Raw genomic sequence first — 16,746 nt, forward strand, 5'->3', positions numbered from 1 at the left:
CAAGAGAAGGTTGAGAGGCGACCTTGTGGCTGCCTATAAGTTCATCAAGGGGGCACAGAAGGAAATTGGTGAGTATTTATTCACCAAGGCGCCCCCGGAGGTTACAAGAAATAATGTCCACAAGCTAGCAGAGAGCAGATTTAGACTAGACATTAGGAGGAACTTCTTCACAGTTCGAGTGGCCAAGGTCTGGAACGGGCTCCCAAGGGAGGTGGTGCTCTCCCCTACCCTGGGGGTCTTCAAGAGGAGGTTAGATAGGCATCTAGCTGGGGTCATCTAGACCCAGCACTCTTTCCTGCCTATGCAGGGGGTCAGACTCAATGATCTATTGAGGTCCCTTCCGACCCTAGCATCTATGAATCTATGAATCTATGAATTCTTGCATTAAGCAGGGGTGGATTATGGGCCAATGCTGCCTCTGGCAATCAAGCCACCTCCTGAGGAGTTCGGGGCATCATAGGCCAGGTGGGCACCCTGTGCTAGGCCATGTTGGGTTAGTGGGGATGCCCATTAGGGAAGTGTGAAATTTTAATAGGTGTTTCATTTCAAAGCTGTTTCAACATGTTTCAAGCTCAAACCAGTGGAATCAAAATGAAACAAAAGGCTTTGAAACAGCTTCAAAATGAAACAAGGGTGCTCGAAATGTTTCCAAAGTTTTGAAACATTTCAAGTTATTGAAGCCAGGCTTGCTTATAGCTAAACAGAAACTAAGGAGATGGAGAGGGAAGAGGGGGGAAGCACTGCTCCGATATTGACTGTGTAGCTGGCCAGTGATTGTGATCTTTTCCTGAGGTCCCTTTCAATCCCAGTGATCTGGGGGATGGACAGAAAAACAGCTTAAAAAGCAGCATTGTTTGAACTGCACTTTCTCTGTGCCTTTGCACTTATAAGTGACACAAGTTTTCTCTGAACAATTTGAGGTGAAATTTCCCAGAAACCCCTGCACCTCTCCCCTTGAAACTTGGCAGGCTTCATGGCCTCAGCAGGGGCTACCATCCCTGCAGTTTTCACCCTGCTGCACCTTAACACACATGCAAAGTCACACGTCATGAGTTTTGCTTGTCAGCATTTTGAGGTGCAGTTTCCCAGAAACCCCTGCACCTATCTCCTTGAAACTTGACAGGCTTTGTGGCCTCAGCAAGGGTTACCCTCACTACTATTTTTATTCAAATGAGGAAAGAAATAACAAAGTTATAGGCATTTTCATGATCCCCCATTATAACCTATGGTCTAAACGTTGAAACACGTTGAAACAGTGTTGAAACAGTTTTGAAGAAACAAAATGGAACAGTGCTTCGAAACAATGAAACAAAACTCTGTCCATTCAAAATGGTAAAATGGAAGTCAAAACAACACTGCTGTTTCATACAGCCCTAGTGTTCATGCAGGCAACAGCCGCTTCCCAGGGTTGCTTGCTGCCTGCAGTGCTGTGACTGGCCAGCCACAACTTGCTTTTTACTGGAAAATGAAACTGCTCCTGGCCACCTGTGTAAAGTGTCACAACCCAATGATTTTAGTGCCTCGGCACGATGGAATTTTCCCGCCACATGAGAGTCTCTGTGCACAGCAAAAGTTTTCTGCTGCAACAGAAAACTCCGGTGCAAGAGAGTTCCCGCCATTCGTATGCAAATTTGTTTCCCACTATTGGCCAGTTCTAAATTATTCCTACGTGGTGGCTAGCGATTGGCTTGTTAGCCGTATAAAATTCTGTGCGACTTCCACCCAAGTCGGAGAACTTTGAGCACACTGCAGAGTGCCTTTGAAGATTCTTGACTTGTGGCTGAGCTGATCGATAGCCTGATCACCTATCGATTCTTCTCCCCGTCGCCGAGCGCAATCCTTTGATGTACCCTTTTCCCTGCCAGCCTGTTTCGTGTACAGATTCGCTGGCCTGAGCCTTGCCAGATGGAGCAACTCATGTAAGCGACCAGACCACCTGCGTCGTGACGACTAGCGACGTAAGTAAAGCTTTTTGCAACCAATACGCTTTGTCTGCCTCTCCATTCACCAGCCCGCCCAAATGACCGAGCAATTTATATATCACCTCAAGTCGGCTCCGGCCGTCAGAGACATGGTGACGAGGATGGGATCTAAGGGCACGGTGATGGAGACAAACCTAATTGGGTGCTGCCCTTGGTGCACCAGGATTCACCGCGTAGAAAATGCAAACGATCTATGGGCGCATATTGCCTACCACCAGGCGGTAGAAGGGCATGAACGAAATATTGATGGCTACTTCTCCGTAAAGAAAGAAGAAGCGGTCATAAAATAGTGGAGGACAAAGCTATCCCTTGGGGAGTTCGGGTGTATAATGGGGAGCGATCGGGTCTATTATGGACCCCCGGAGAAAACATCGACCATATCCCTAGCCGGGGTGCAGGCGCAGAAGGCAGAAAAGCTGTCCCCTGCTCAGGAGTTTGCTCAGTGCACCCGATACCTGAGGGAAGGAGGGGAACCCACCCCAATGGACTGGTTCAACTGTCCGGATTTGGTGCCCGGGTCACGGGGCCATGAGCTTCTCATTCAGCTCTGGGAGGACCTGGAGACCAAGGGCCGTCACATGCCCAAATGGGGTTTAACTAAATGGAAGAAGGGAAAAATGATGAATGTGTTGTTCCATACAGTAGCGGGTCTACTAAGGGAATATGCAAACTTGGAGGTTCAGCTGCATTACGGCGGGTAAGGAGTCGCTGGAGTGGACGGCAAAGATCTCCAGAGTGATACTTATCAATAGCGCCGGCCGCATGATGCCGCTGATAGAAAATGGCGCCAAAAGAAACGCGAGCTATCTGGAGAACCCGGAAAAGAGGGGTGGAGCTTTGGAAGACCCGGCGGGGATCCGCCTAGCGACTCCGCCCCCTGAGGTGATGTCGTTCCCAACGGCCCCGCCTCCTTGCCACGGGGAGGGGGCAATGGGAGGGGGGATGTACCCAATGCTCCCGCCTGAAGAATTTAACTCTCTCTCTGTCGCAGCTCACCCGACAGCTGTGACGAGGCGTGTTGCGGATGAAGGTACCACGCGTACCACTGTTACCTTTCGCACACGCACCCGACCAGAAATTCAAGAACTTTGCAGAGAATCTAAAATAAAACCAGAAGAAACTTTGGCCATGTGGTTGGGACGATTAATAGTAGAGTTTGGATCTGACATTTTAGACAGGGAAGAAGCGAGTGCCCTGACCCGACAAGCGGCATGGAGCGGAGGGCGTGCTACTGATTTGAACGTGGTCATGGACAGTGCCCACTGGCCCATCCCACTCCCGGCACTTGTAGTGGGACAGTTAACCCACAAATTCCACACCTGGCATGAGGGTGGCCCTCAGAAGGCCACTGCGGAGGAACTGCTCCTAGCCATAATCGGGGTATCATATCTTTCATGGAGCCCGAGAGCGAGCCCAATGGGGCTAACAGCAGCCCAACGCAAGGAAAGATGGGCTCATCACCACCTATTGGACCCCGGGGCAATTCCAACGCCCCTGGAAGCTATAGACGCCTGTGTAGAGGTATATGGAGTAGCAAATGCTGTTACGCTCCGACTCTTTTTGAACCCGATGGCGGGTCAGCCAGTGGGAAATCTCTTAGGCCATCTCCCACGACTGCAGGCGCTCATGAAACAAAATGAAGGAACTTCTGATGATATAAGAGACCGATCTTCAGCATACCCAGTCGAAACACTGAGACCAAGACGTCAAGAATTTACCCCCCTGCGAGAGCCATGGTAGTCACCTCAAAGAACCTTGAAGGAAAGAAATATGTTTGGATTTCTCCTCGCCCACTCTGGACTTACAAAGTATCAGTTGCTTATTTTGGGAAAAAGGAGCCAACGTCGTCTAGCCGAAGCATTAGGATTTAAATTCGAGGACCCACCAAAAAATGAGTAATGGCCATCGACTCTGCCGGCGGCCTTCTCCAACTCGAACCTGACCCCGCTGACCCTTGTCCTTATGCCGAACTCACTGTTTACAACCCTACTGATCCAGATGACCAACAACAAGTACTTTTCCTCCTCGATACTGGAGCTCAGGTTAACATAATTACCTGAACAATACCCCACCAGAAGACCACCAAAATGATCAAGGTACAAGGGCTTAACGCTATTGCAGTCACCACAAAGGTCAAATTCTTAGTCCAAGGTTATCGATACACTCTAGAGGCCGTGTTAGGGGCCATCAACATTCTAGGAATCCTTGGGATTAAGGCACTTGGCCTTAAGGAACAAGTGCTACAAGCATTACCCATTATTATCCTAGAACAGGATTGGCATCGACCAACGCTTCGTAACACCTCCACCTGGCGGTATCGACCAATCCCAACCAAGAGTCCCCTAAAAAAGTCCCTTACTGACCTCCTGCGGTAACTCGAGCAATGAGGTTGTATTAAAACCGTAACTGCTAGTACCTACTTGTCACCAGGATGGGGAGTCGCTAAACCTGGAAAGCCCAACGAAGCCTGGCTAGTTGTCCATTATAGAGAGGCCAACAAAAGATGTCAAGTACTTCAACAACCTAATCCTTCTACTCTGCCACAATGCATGTTCGAGATGGCTCAATTCCAGCGACATAAGTGGGTCGGGATCACACTAGACTTAAAAAATATGTTCTTTTCCATTCCAATAACTGACCCTGAAGGAGTACTAAATATATGCATTGACGGCACTATGTACAGGTGGACGGTTTGCCCGCAGGGATATCACAACGCTCCGTCGCTGGCTACTGGTGCCATGAACAATACGCTGAAGAATTTTCAAGCCTCACATTCTCTTCCCCCAGAGAAGGAATTAAAAATCTGGAGTTATGTCGATGACATTGCCATCATGGGTCGTGATAGTTCCATATTTACTAGTATAGTCAATCAACTAGTCGCTCACCTTCAAAGTGAGGGATGGACGATCAATGAGGAAAAGTCATGCCTACATCCTGTAGATGACATTACGTTCCTCGGCACCCGATACATCGGTTCCATCCACCACGGAATCTCACATGATGGTCCTAACATCAATCCATTAAAAACATTCCTCCCTGTTACTAAGAGACATTTCCAACAGCTTTTAGGTCATTTAAACTGGTACCGGCATTATGTTGAATCCAGTCATTTGGCGCTCCTCACTAAGTTGCAGTGACAGATCCATGACAAATCCTGAAAATCCACGCCCTGGACGAAAGGAGATCAGCGGAACCTGCTTTACCTTCTAACCACGGTTAAAAACACACAGCTCCATGCCATCGATCTAGGTGAGCCATTAACCGTAACCCTTGGGTTCACCACAAACCACGTGTGGGCTATGATGCACAATCCTCGCGATGAGCTAGTATACACTGCCCATAAGACGCTTCAAGCGGCACAACATTGATATGGAGCTATAGGGAAAACCCTCCTAGCCGGACAACTAGTGGAGCCATTAGCAAGGGGGCATGGGATGCTACGCTCTCCCAGTGCCACATTGTTACCCTTGCTGGATGCGGAAAAAGTCGACCCGCATTTTCAGGGGGAGCCTAAAATGTGGAATACATTGGTGCTTACCCACCATTACAACTGGCACTGCTGGAAGTTTGAAGATACAACGCCTAATCCTAGCCCAGAAGATGAGGAAAAGGTCCCTACACTGTATGGAACCTCTGCCCCAGCATTGATGGCGTCAGATGGAATCTCCCGACATGGTGGAGGCTATGGGTATTACTGCAAGGCTTGTCACGATAAGAAAATATTTCAAGCCTACCCAGATGACAATTTGGCCCAAAAATGTGAATTGTTAGGATTCCTCAAGGTACTGGAGCACTGTCTGACACATCATGACGATACGCTCCCCGTTCCAATCATCGCAATTGACTCGCAGTATATTTACAAAATTCTTACTGGTACAGCCCTTCCTACCGAAAATTTGAATGATTGGCAAGACATCTGGAAAACGTTAACTAAATTTGCACGGCTCCTATTGGTTAGGCACACTAAGTCACACCGTCTGGCTACTGATCCAGTACATGAGGTCATCGATAAGCTCTTAGAAGACCCACTCCGGACCGACGTAGTTTTGCCTATCACATCTACCTCTGGTCCTGAAATAAATACGTTCCTCGCATGGCTTCATGAAAATTGGGGTCACCCGGGACCACGGGCTTGCCATCAACGTTGGTGCTGAACCATTATTGAGCCAGCCTCATATGGAGTTCGGTGCGATTGGGAAAAGGTAGCTCAGGCCTGTGAGATATATACTAAGGAGAAGTGTCATAGAACTAAGCATCAACTCGGAGCTTTCGACTCTTCGCAGTTCCAGGCAGGAAAAGTCTGGCAGGTAGATCTGCTAGGACCCCTCCCAGGGTCTAAGCCACCAAATAAAGGATTAGTTGTTGTCGACTTGGGAACAAGACAGTTACAAGTTATTCCCTTACGGAAAAGCAATGCCACTGCTGTTATTTCCACTTTAACTTCTGTATTTGCCACCTGGCAACCTCCTCATGAGATTCGGTGTGATGGGGGACCCCCTTTTAACTCTAACGCTCTAGATAAATTTGCTCATTTTCACAATGTAGCAACTCCATCTGCTGTACCACCAGCAGTCCAATGGCATTGTAGAAAGACATATAGGCCTATATAAAGAACAACTTCGTCTCAGAGGAGGAGGGACGTTTAAAAACTGGACTAAATTCAATCATGATGTTCTCATTTCACTGAACACCTCAAAACCGTTATGGGACAAAGCTAATGTCCAGAAACCTCTACCTTGGGAACCTAAGTTCCAACCAGATGAGTTAGTGTGGATCTCAATACCGCACCCCCACCAGTCTCATCCACAAGTTCACAAGGGAACAGTTCAACAGTCGAGACATTATCCTAATACCTATTCTGTCCAATTAGAGGAAAAGCCCGATCGTCCCCCTATTATCGTTCATCACAACTGGATGACTCATCGTTCCGACGTTCACCTGCTATCCTTACAGTAAATTCAATTACGATTCTCTTTTGTTTTGTTTTGTTGTTGTTTTCTTTCTTTACAGGCCTGACCTCAACAAAGCAATAATCTACAGCCGTTCAATTGTGAGATCCGTCGAGCACCCAGCTGCGGTTCCTTTGAGTCAACGAAGTGATGGCTATGAAGGGGACACCGAGGCAGCGAATGTCCGTCGGGTCAGAACTTGCTCTGGCGCTCCTCCTCTTTCATTTCTGCTGCAGCGTATTAGTTAAACCTGTTGCTGATCCACATGTAACAGCAGTTTGGGGGAAGAATGTCACATTAAAATGTATGATTAACACAAATGAAACCATAATACAAGTATCATGAGAAAAGATATATGATAAAAGTGTACAAACTATTGTTGTGCATCGTCCTGAATATGGGGTCTCTGTTCAAAGAAAATACCACGGGAAGGTGTTGTCTAGAAGTTCTTCGCCCATTGATGCGACAATCAGTCTGCATAATGTGAGTTTCTATGATGAAGGTAAGTATATATGTAAAGTAACTACATTCCCATTGGGAAATACACAATCATTAACAATTATAACTGTATTTGTTGAGCCCACTATAAGTTTCACCAAGGAGCCAAATTCTCTAATAGATGATGGAAAGTGGACAGTGGCAGCTATTTGTACAGCATCCACTGGGAAACCAGCTGCAAATATAAGTTGGGAAGGAGACTTTGGTAAAATAGAAGATAGTTTAATTTCCTTTCCAAATAGAACAGTAACAATTATCAGCCAATATAAGATCATTTCTACTAAATTTGTGAGGGGAAGGCATATAACTTGTATTGTGAAACACCCAGCTTTGGACAGGGAAATAAGGTACTTTCACATCCTAGACATCCAATATGCCCCTGAAGTATCAATAACCGGTTATGATGAAAATTGAGTTTTTGGCAAAAAGAATGCTCAGCTTAAGTGTAATGCTAATTCTAATCCGTCACCTCTAAAGTTTACCTGGGCCAGATTAGATGGACAATGGCCTACAGGCTTACTGTCTAAAAACAATACTCTACATTTCAATGGCCCACTAACCCACAATCATGGCGGGACTTATATTTGTAGGGTGACAAATTCCCTTGGTCAAAGAAGCAATCGAAAGACTATTTATGTAACGGATCTCTCCACCATCACTACCACACGATCACCCACAGTTTCATGGTATCCTTCAACTAATAGCATTACGGGTTTAGCATCAGCATTAACCTCAACAGTAATGCAGGGACGCAGTTGGGGTACCATCATCGGTAGTGCAGTAGGTGTAAGTCTCTTTCTAGTACTGGGAAGTATTTTAATTGGCATTGTCTGTTATGGAAGAAGGTGAACGTTCCGTGGCAACTATGTCATTGAGGACCACACTCCGTCGACTGACATAGAGGAAGAGTCTCAAGTAGATGTTTCCCAGTCAACTGATAATCAATAATTATTGTTATAAGTTCAAGTTGTTATATTGTATCGTTTGTTAAAGACCGGTCTGTAAAATTGTTTATTTGTATATATATATATATTATTGTTGGTTGCTTAAGCTCTGCAAGGCCAGTGAATCCTGAAACAAAAATTCCTTATAACGTGCTCATGTGTCTAAAATTCCAGTTGTGCCGTCGGCAAGGGGGCATGTCACAACCCAATGATTTTAGTGCTTTGGCACGATGGAATTTTCCCACCACATGAGAGTCTCTGTGCACAGCAAAAGTTTTCTGCTGCAACAGAAAACTCCGGTGCAAGAGAGTTCCCGCCATTCATATACAAATTTGTGTCCCACTATTGGCCAGTTCTAGATTATTCCTACGTGGCGGCTAGTGATTGGCTTGTTAGCTGTATAAAATTCTGTGCGACTTCCGCCCAAGTCGGAGAACTTTGAGCACACTGCAGAGTGCCTTTGAAGATTCCTGACTTGTGGCTGAGCTGATCGATAGCCTGATCACCTATCGATTCTTCTCCCCGTCGCCGAGCGCAATCCTTCGACGTACCCTTTTCCCTGCCGGCCTGTTTCGTGTACGGATTCGCTGGCCTGAGCCTTGCCAGCTGGAGCAACTCGTGTAGTTGTTTAAGCGACTGGACCACCTGCGTCGTGACGACTAGCGACATAAGTAAAGCTTTTTGCAACCAATACGCTTTGTCTGCCTCTCCATTCACCAGCCTGCCCAAATGACTGAGCAATTTATATATCACCTCAAGTCGGCTCCGGCCATCAGAGACATAAAGCAGTCAGGTGGTTTTATATTCCTTACATTAAGCAGGGGTGAATTATGAGGTGACAGTGGCCCTGGCAATCAAGGCACCTCTTGGGGAGCCAGAGCCAGCATGGGCCAGGCAGGCACCCTGGGCTGGGTCACGTTGGGTGGGCAGGGGTGTTTGTGCAGGTGGCAGCTGCTTCCCAGGGCTGCCTGCTGCCTACAGTACTGGGACCAGGTAGCCGCAATTTGTTCTCAGCAGGAAATGAAACTACTTCGGGGCACCGCTTGGGTACCCAAACGGCTTTTTACTCCTTGAATTAAGCAGGGGTGGATCATGGGCTGACAATGCCACTGGCAATCAGGATCCCCCCTGGGGAGCAGGGGCAGCATGGCCCAGGCATGCAGCCTGGTCTTGGCCATGCTGGGTGGGCAGGTGAGCAGAAGATTCATTCATGTTGGCCTGGGTTGCTACACCTGGTGTCTGAAAACAGCCACTACACACAAATACCTGCAAACTGAAGTGACATCTAGTGGACAAAGGGTCTCACTACACAAATATTGTAGTGGCATCTGCTGGACAAAGAGGCTCATTACACGTCATTCAGTGCATTATCATGTACACATGGCAGCTCAATGGCTGTACCATTGTAATTTGCATTGATACAAACTAACATACATCGGGGTGTGGTTTATTTTGCATTGCAACAAACTTACTTAAATCACAAAAAAAAATAGGGATAGGGATGCAGGCAGTGGCTGGGGGAGTGGGGGGGAAAGGCATTACTGGTGGGATGGGGGGCACTTGTATGATCCATGGGAGTGATGGATAGGCAGGCAGGGTCCACAGGAGGGATCAGGAGGTAGATGTAATCTGTGGGAGTAACTGGGTGGGAGCATATGTGATCCTTGGGGGGTTCATAGGGTCTGTGAGGGTTTGGGTGGGATTGGGGAGGAGGGGGCTTGCACGGTCCACACAGGTATTTGAGGGGTGGGTCAGAGGCTATTTTTATCCTCTGACCACACCACCCCCCCGAGTAAAACTACCCTTCCATGCCTCCTGCCCCTCCCCCCAACTAGGACTTACTTCCTCAGCTCCTGGCCTCTGAACACTGATAAATCCAGCATCTGGAGCAGCTCGCAGGATGGGAGGGTGAAATGGATTAAGTAAAAGGGTGTGTCACAATCTTAAAATGTGTTACTTGGCAATAAGCCTTGGCGCTCTGGTCAGTAAATGAGCAGACTGAGATAAATCCAGCCAGCAAAAAAAAAAGAGCTTTTGCAACATCAAAAGGCTTCTTTAAATTCAGACTGACTGATGCTTTGCAGATTTTATGAATAAATGCTGCCGGGATTTTTTTAACAATTGTTGGAAGTTGTTTGGGATTCCTGATGAATACAATGGGTGTAGCAAACGTGGATAATATATTTTCTTTTGAAAAGGTGTTAAACAGGAGTTGGAGCATTTACAGTAGCTGCTGGAAAAAAACAAAAAACAAAACTGAAGGTAGTTACTTTGACCTTAAATCTGAGCACTAGAAAGTTTCCTGGAAACAATTAAGGTTTTGATTAATTTGCTATCTGGAAAAGATATCATGACTGGCCCTTATAAAATTCAGGCAGCCAATGTTTTTTACATTTCTAAACAATTCAATATGCATGTGAAGCTTTCTGAAGGAATGATATCCTCTGTGTCAATTTTTCTATCAATTTTATCAGGGGTTTAGTGCCTTAAGTCTTAAGGGAGGACCATTTTTAGTAGGCAGCTGATACACAAAATTCAATAAAATGGAAAAGGTCTAAACAGAGAAACCTTCTACAGGTAACATTGTAATGATGGTGATGTATATTAAGTAGTTATTGTATAAATCAGTGGTATCCTGCTGCCCATTAGGAAATAACTATAAGAAATAGCTGATACCAGCAGTATAACTACCATGGTTTGTGCCTTGGGCAGCAGCAGTGGCTGACATTCTTGCAACCCATCTAAGCCCAGGCCCAGGTGTCCACTTCCTCATTGCGCTACATTACATCAATAGTCTTTTATAAAAACAATTTACAATTTGGTTATCCTTTGAGCCTCAAGGCATAAGCTAACAGAATATTATTTCATTCAGTAAACTTTTCTAGGATCCTGTTTTTTCTTGACCAATTTTAAATGACTAAGGTTATGGCTTCCTACTACTTGCTTCAGCCATTGTTCTGAAATCAGTAGATGACCATAGGACGTTTATTTCTGGGATAAATATTTATCCCAACTATGCAGTTGCTCCAATAAAAGACATTACCCTAAGAAATCCTTACTTCTTGCATTATTTCTGGGCCATCACAGCTATATCTACAAAATCTTATTATAGTTCTTTTCGCAGCCCAAGTTAAGAGGAAAATTTATTTGAAACACACAAGAAATGAACATTTGGGGGGGTTTAGTTTCCAAATTTTATGACATTTACAGATTCAATAATTACTTACAAGTACATTTTAAAACAAAATATTTTAAAATGATATCATCCTTTATTTATCTGCCAAAACTTGCCCTCAGGATCCTGTTTCTCAGTGACATCACAAACACTTCAAACAGAGCAGCTGAATGACTTAGCCAGCTTTGGATTACTAAACAGGGGTCCCTTGGAATGGTTTGTATATGGATCTAGTGCCTAAATCTACAGTGGGCCCAACAAAAATTCAAGATCTAGATACATTTATTTTTCCAAAAAGCCTGGATCCAAACCCAGATTTGTAGCTCAGTCCCATTTGTAGGAGACAAGGATGGTATCAACTTGATCTGAAAAACATGAAAATGTGTTTCTAGTTGTAGCAGGTAAATGTATTTCTCAGAAGAGTCCTGGGTGGGAGGAAGCAATGGATTACTTTTTTATTCAGATGGATAATAAAGAGAGAAAAAAACCCAAACAAAGTTATCTTTATTGCAGAAGAAATGAGTTGTCCTAAGGAAAAGCTTAGTCTATTCTTCTTAAACTTAGGTAGGTCTTTGTTTAAAATGATGAAGAGAGACTTCCTGGTCTAGACTTGGAAAGTTTGAAACACTGAGATAGCCAACAAATGGAAAAGAAGAGAAAGTATGCAAAGAACAGAAGCAAGTCTTTGTTGCATTATATGGTCTGTTTCTGTGTTTCATAATAATTTAGAGCCTGAATCCTCTTTGAGGTGAAGAACAGTAAACATACTTTGCAGAGATTACCTATATTGCTTCAGATTTCTGCCAGTAAGCAGCAGGGCTACTTTGGAGTCTGGGCTGTCTCTAGTATGACTTTGAAGCAGTTCAGGTTATCCCAACAAGCAGCCAGAATGTAATGTTTCTTCCTTTTTTATCTTACTGGCTTACTGATTTCTTTTCCAAAGTGGGCAGACTTGAATCCAGTTGTTGGACTGAGGAAAATTATAGCAATACAAGTTATTCATACATGCATTTTCCTCCATTGTTTCTCTTCACTGTGACCATATCCACAGCTTTCCCTTCTCTACTGCAACTGTAAATGAATTGCTAGTATGCATTCCTGTTTGTTTAATGATATTAATTAATTACTTTCCTCAGAAAAAATCAGAATGAACACAACTCTTCACTTGGAACTGTTATTACATGTGAACTTCTTTGGTGCTTCAAAAATCATTCCTGATTCTTTTATCTTCATTTTCATTGCTTCTCTACTTCAGAAGGTGTAACCTCAGCCTCTGGACCCATATTTATAATGTGCTTGAGCAAGTTTCAAACAACAAAAATAACTCAGTTAGCGTAGTTTTATAAACATCAACATCTCCAGTATTGTGCTGTTCAGTGATCACTTAGTACCAGAGAGTTTGGCAGAGGTTTATTTAATTTGTGTTTGATTTCTAACTGCTCTGCCTTGTGCAACATGATATGTATAACATAAGGACTGGACTATGACTGGATTATGACTGAAATGAGGCAGAAGTTAGAGGGGCGAGAAGCAGAGATTGGAGCAGCACCAGAACCGTAGTAAAGTGAAACCCAACTCAGGGATCCAAATAACAGTTTTATTAAATTAATGCTGTACTGTACAGCTTGGTTTCACACACTCACACAAGCATACCCACACACACTCACACAATGGCAGCAGGAGAAAGAGACTCGGTGAAAGGGTTGGAGTCCAGGTAGGGAAGAAAAACAGAGTCCAAGTCCTTGGTTGAAGAGAGGGTGGGGGTGATAGCTACCTATCTTGGGGTGAGTTGATCCTTGATGGCCAATCGGCGTCTTCTCCAGCAAGGTGTTGTCCAGAAGGGGGTCATCGGCAAGGCCTCTGGGTGGATAGGTGGTGTGGTGTGGTGCTGGTCCAGATGGAGAGGTCATCCCAAGGAGTAAGTCTTCACTACCCCTTTTTATGGGGCAGGCTACCTCTGATCTCCTATGGGGAAGGCATGTCCAGGGAAGGCCAGCCCTGTTCCAGAGGGCTCCAGATATTCATACTGAGCATGTGCAGCCTTGACACAATGGTGAGTTGCCTCATCTTTTGTTTCTTGAATGCTGAGGGTGGTTCCAATGGCTGGGTCACTGGTCCAGATACTGGTTTTGATGGTGGAGTGATTTAGTAGGGGTTCCTGCTATCATTGTGTTTCACTCATCCATTCACTCTTTTGCTTCAGGCTTTCAAGGAAAACTAATTTACATGGGAGAGGTTACAGACTTAAATGTAAGTCATAATTGCAACATACTAACACAACAGGGCATGGGGACAAGATGGGAACAACATGAGAACCCGACACACACAAAATGGATACTTGATATCACTCATGTCAACCCGCACTGCAGGCCCAAAAACATAGAGACACTCAAGGCACAAAAACCGTATGGTATAATACATTACAGAAATCCAACACACACAGCAAAACACTTACAATAGCTCATGATTACTATAAACGGGAAATTATGTACACAGAGTTTCAACTTAACTTATAACTACATATATATATACCCATAGGGAATAGAGATGGGGAGAGAAAAAGGCAGAAATGATGAGGAAAAGTGGATGTCATATTCCTAAGTAAAAAAAAAAGAAAAAAGGGGGGGGGGGTTGCTACAAACAGAAACTCCTAAAGGTATTGGTTCTTAGAACATATATAGTTATTATACCTCTCAGAAATAAGTACACAATGGCTGTTTCTACACATTCAATTAATGTGCAGTAAGGTTACTACACAATAAAATAAGGTGCAGTAAACTGTGCCCAAGAATGTGTCTGTGTGCGTCTTGTTGACAGGGGTGTAGGTTGTAGCCACGTTGATCTAAGGACATAGGCAGACAAGGTTCTTTGAGTGAATCTGATATAGTTTATTAGACAAACTTAAATAGTTGGACAACAATTTTTAAGCAAGCTTTCGGGTTCAAAAACCCTTCGTCGGGCTGAGAAAATTTCAGCAGTTGGTGTGTGCTCTTCCTGGATGGAATGAAAAGTAAAAAAGCCAGAGGCTGGGCTGGTATGCATACAAGATAGGCAGTCAGTGAAGATGTAGATGGAGGAATCAATGGGTGAGAGACAGACTGGATGTCGGGGAGAGAGGGGGAAGAATAGTGGAGAAATACCTGGGGAGTCAGATGTCAGGCAGGTTATAATGTGTCATGAATCCAATGTCTATATTTAGTCCATGGAGAGAGTGGTTTTCTTGTGAGAAATGTGCCTCCACAGGTAATTGAGTATTCCTGTCTTTGATAGATTTCTGATGTGCGTTCATTCTGGTGTGCAGTTGTTGTTTGGTCTTTCCTACATATTTTCCATCAGGGCATTTGGTGCATCGGATGAGGTATATTACATTTCTGGAGGTGCAGCTGTAATATCCAGGAATGCTGATGGCTCTGTTGTAGGAAGTAGTAATAGTGGGGGTGGTGGAGATGTGTTGGGAGGTTTTGCATTTCTTGTCATGGCATGGTCTGGATCCATTTGGTGTGTTCTGGGTTTGGGGAAGTTTGCTTCTGGAGATGAGGTCAGCAAGGTTCGGTGCTAAAGGTCCGGTTGTTTGAAGGCTTGGATGGGTGGCTCTGCAAAGATCTCATTAAGAATAGGTTCTCTTTCTAGTATCAGTTGCAATTGTTTGATGATTTTCCATACGGGTTTGAGGGAGGGGTGATATGTCATAACCAGCGTTGTGCGATTTGTGGGGGGGTTTCTTTTGTACTGCAGCAGTTCATGTGGTATCCAGGTGGCTCTTTCAAATGTGTGATCTATCTCTCTGGAGGAGAGTCCTTGTTGGGTGAAAGCCATTTTAAGATTGGTGAGCTGGCAATCCCGGGTGTTCTCTTCAGTGCAAATTTGGTGGTATCTGAGGGTTTGCCTGTATATCACAGCTTTTTTGGTGCGTTAAGGGTGATTGCTGGTTCTGTGCAGATATATATGTTGGTCTATGGGTTTCTGGTATAACATGGTCTGTATTTTATCATTGTGGATTCTGATCATCATGTCTGAAAAGGAGATGTTGGTGCTGGAGTATTCTAGAGAGAGTCGGATGGAGGGATGGTGACTGTTGAATTTCTGATGGAACTCAATCAGAGATTGCAGGTTTTCAGTCCAAATCATGAAGATGCCATTAATATATCTTAAGTATAGCAAGAGTTTGATGGTGCAGTTCTTGAGGAAGTCTTCTTCCAGGTGGCTCATGTGTTGTTGACATACATTTGTGCCCAACAGGAGCAGCCCAGTCCAGGGATTCTCTGCCCTGCTCTGCACCAGCCAAGGGGAGCTCTAGGTTCCCCCAGGTGCCAGCCCGGGGGATGGCATGGGGCACAGGAGCTTGTCCCTATATGCACAGGGCCAGGAGAGCTGTGCTGTCTGCAGGGGCAGCTGTCTCCCAACCCTGTGCACTTGGGGACAGGTCCCAATGTGTATGGGCCCAGAAGAGTTGTGCCAGCTGCAGGTGCAGCTGTCTTCCAGCCCTGTGAACATGGAGACTGGTCCCCATATACATGAGGCTGAGAGCACTGTGTGGCTGCAGGGGCATTTATTTTTTGGCCTGCCTGGGGTCTAAATCAGGCAACTGTGGCTCCTTGCTACCTGGGCTGTCTGGGAGAAAAATTGCTCCCAATCAGTATCTACACATGCTACTGCACAGTAGCTACTGCACAATTAATCTACTACTTGTATCTACAGGTACTAGCAAACTCTGCAGTAGAACACGGTAAATGTCATGCATGTGTAAATGGTAATCCTTTACTGCACATTAGATAAGTCTAATGTGCAGTAAAGCATCTTGTATAGACACATCCAGAGTTACTATAATTATTTAATAGCATTTGCACCTGCTGTATGTTCACTCTACAAAAATGCCAATGATTACACAAGGCACAGAGCAGTAAGGAATCATACCTGATGCTACTAATAACACATTTTAACAGCATTTTTTTTTAAATAAATGGTGAATGAAGAGTAAAAATATTTGCCAAACCACCAAACTAGTTGATAATGAATCTTCAAGCAAAGACCCATTATTAAATTATTACACTGTCCTGTGTTTGTTTTTTTTTAAACAGGACAGGTATATCTTTAGAATTAATGCAGCTAAATATTACATAGGATCATAAGATCATAGGAAAAAAGAGCTGGAAGGGATCTGGTGAGGATCATTCCTGATTAAACCATGAAATGCATTT

Source organism: Alligator mississippiensis, chromosome 1 (assembly GCF_030867095.1).
Source record: "Alligator mississippiensis isolate rAllMis1 chromosome 1, rAllMis1, whole genome shotgun sequence".
NCBI lineage: Eukaryota > Metazoa > Chordata > Crocodylia > Alligatoridae > Alligator > Alligator mississippiensis.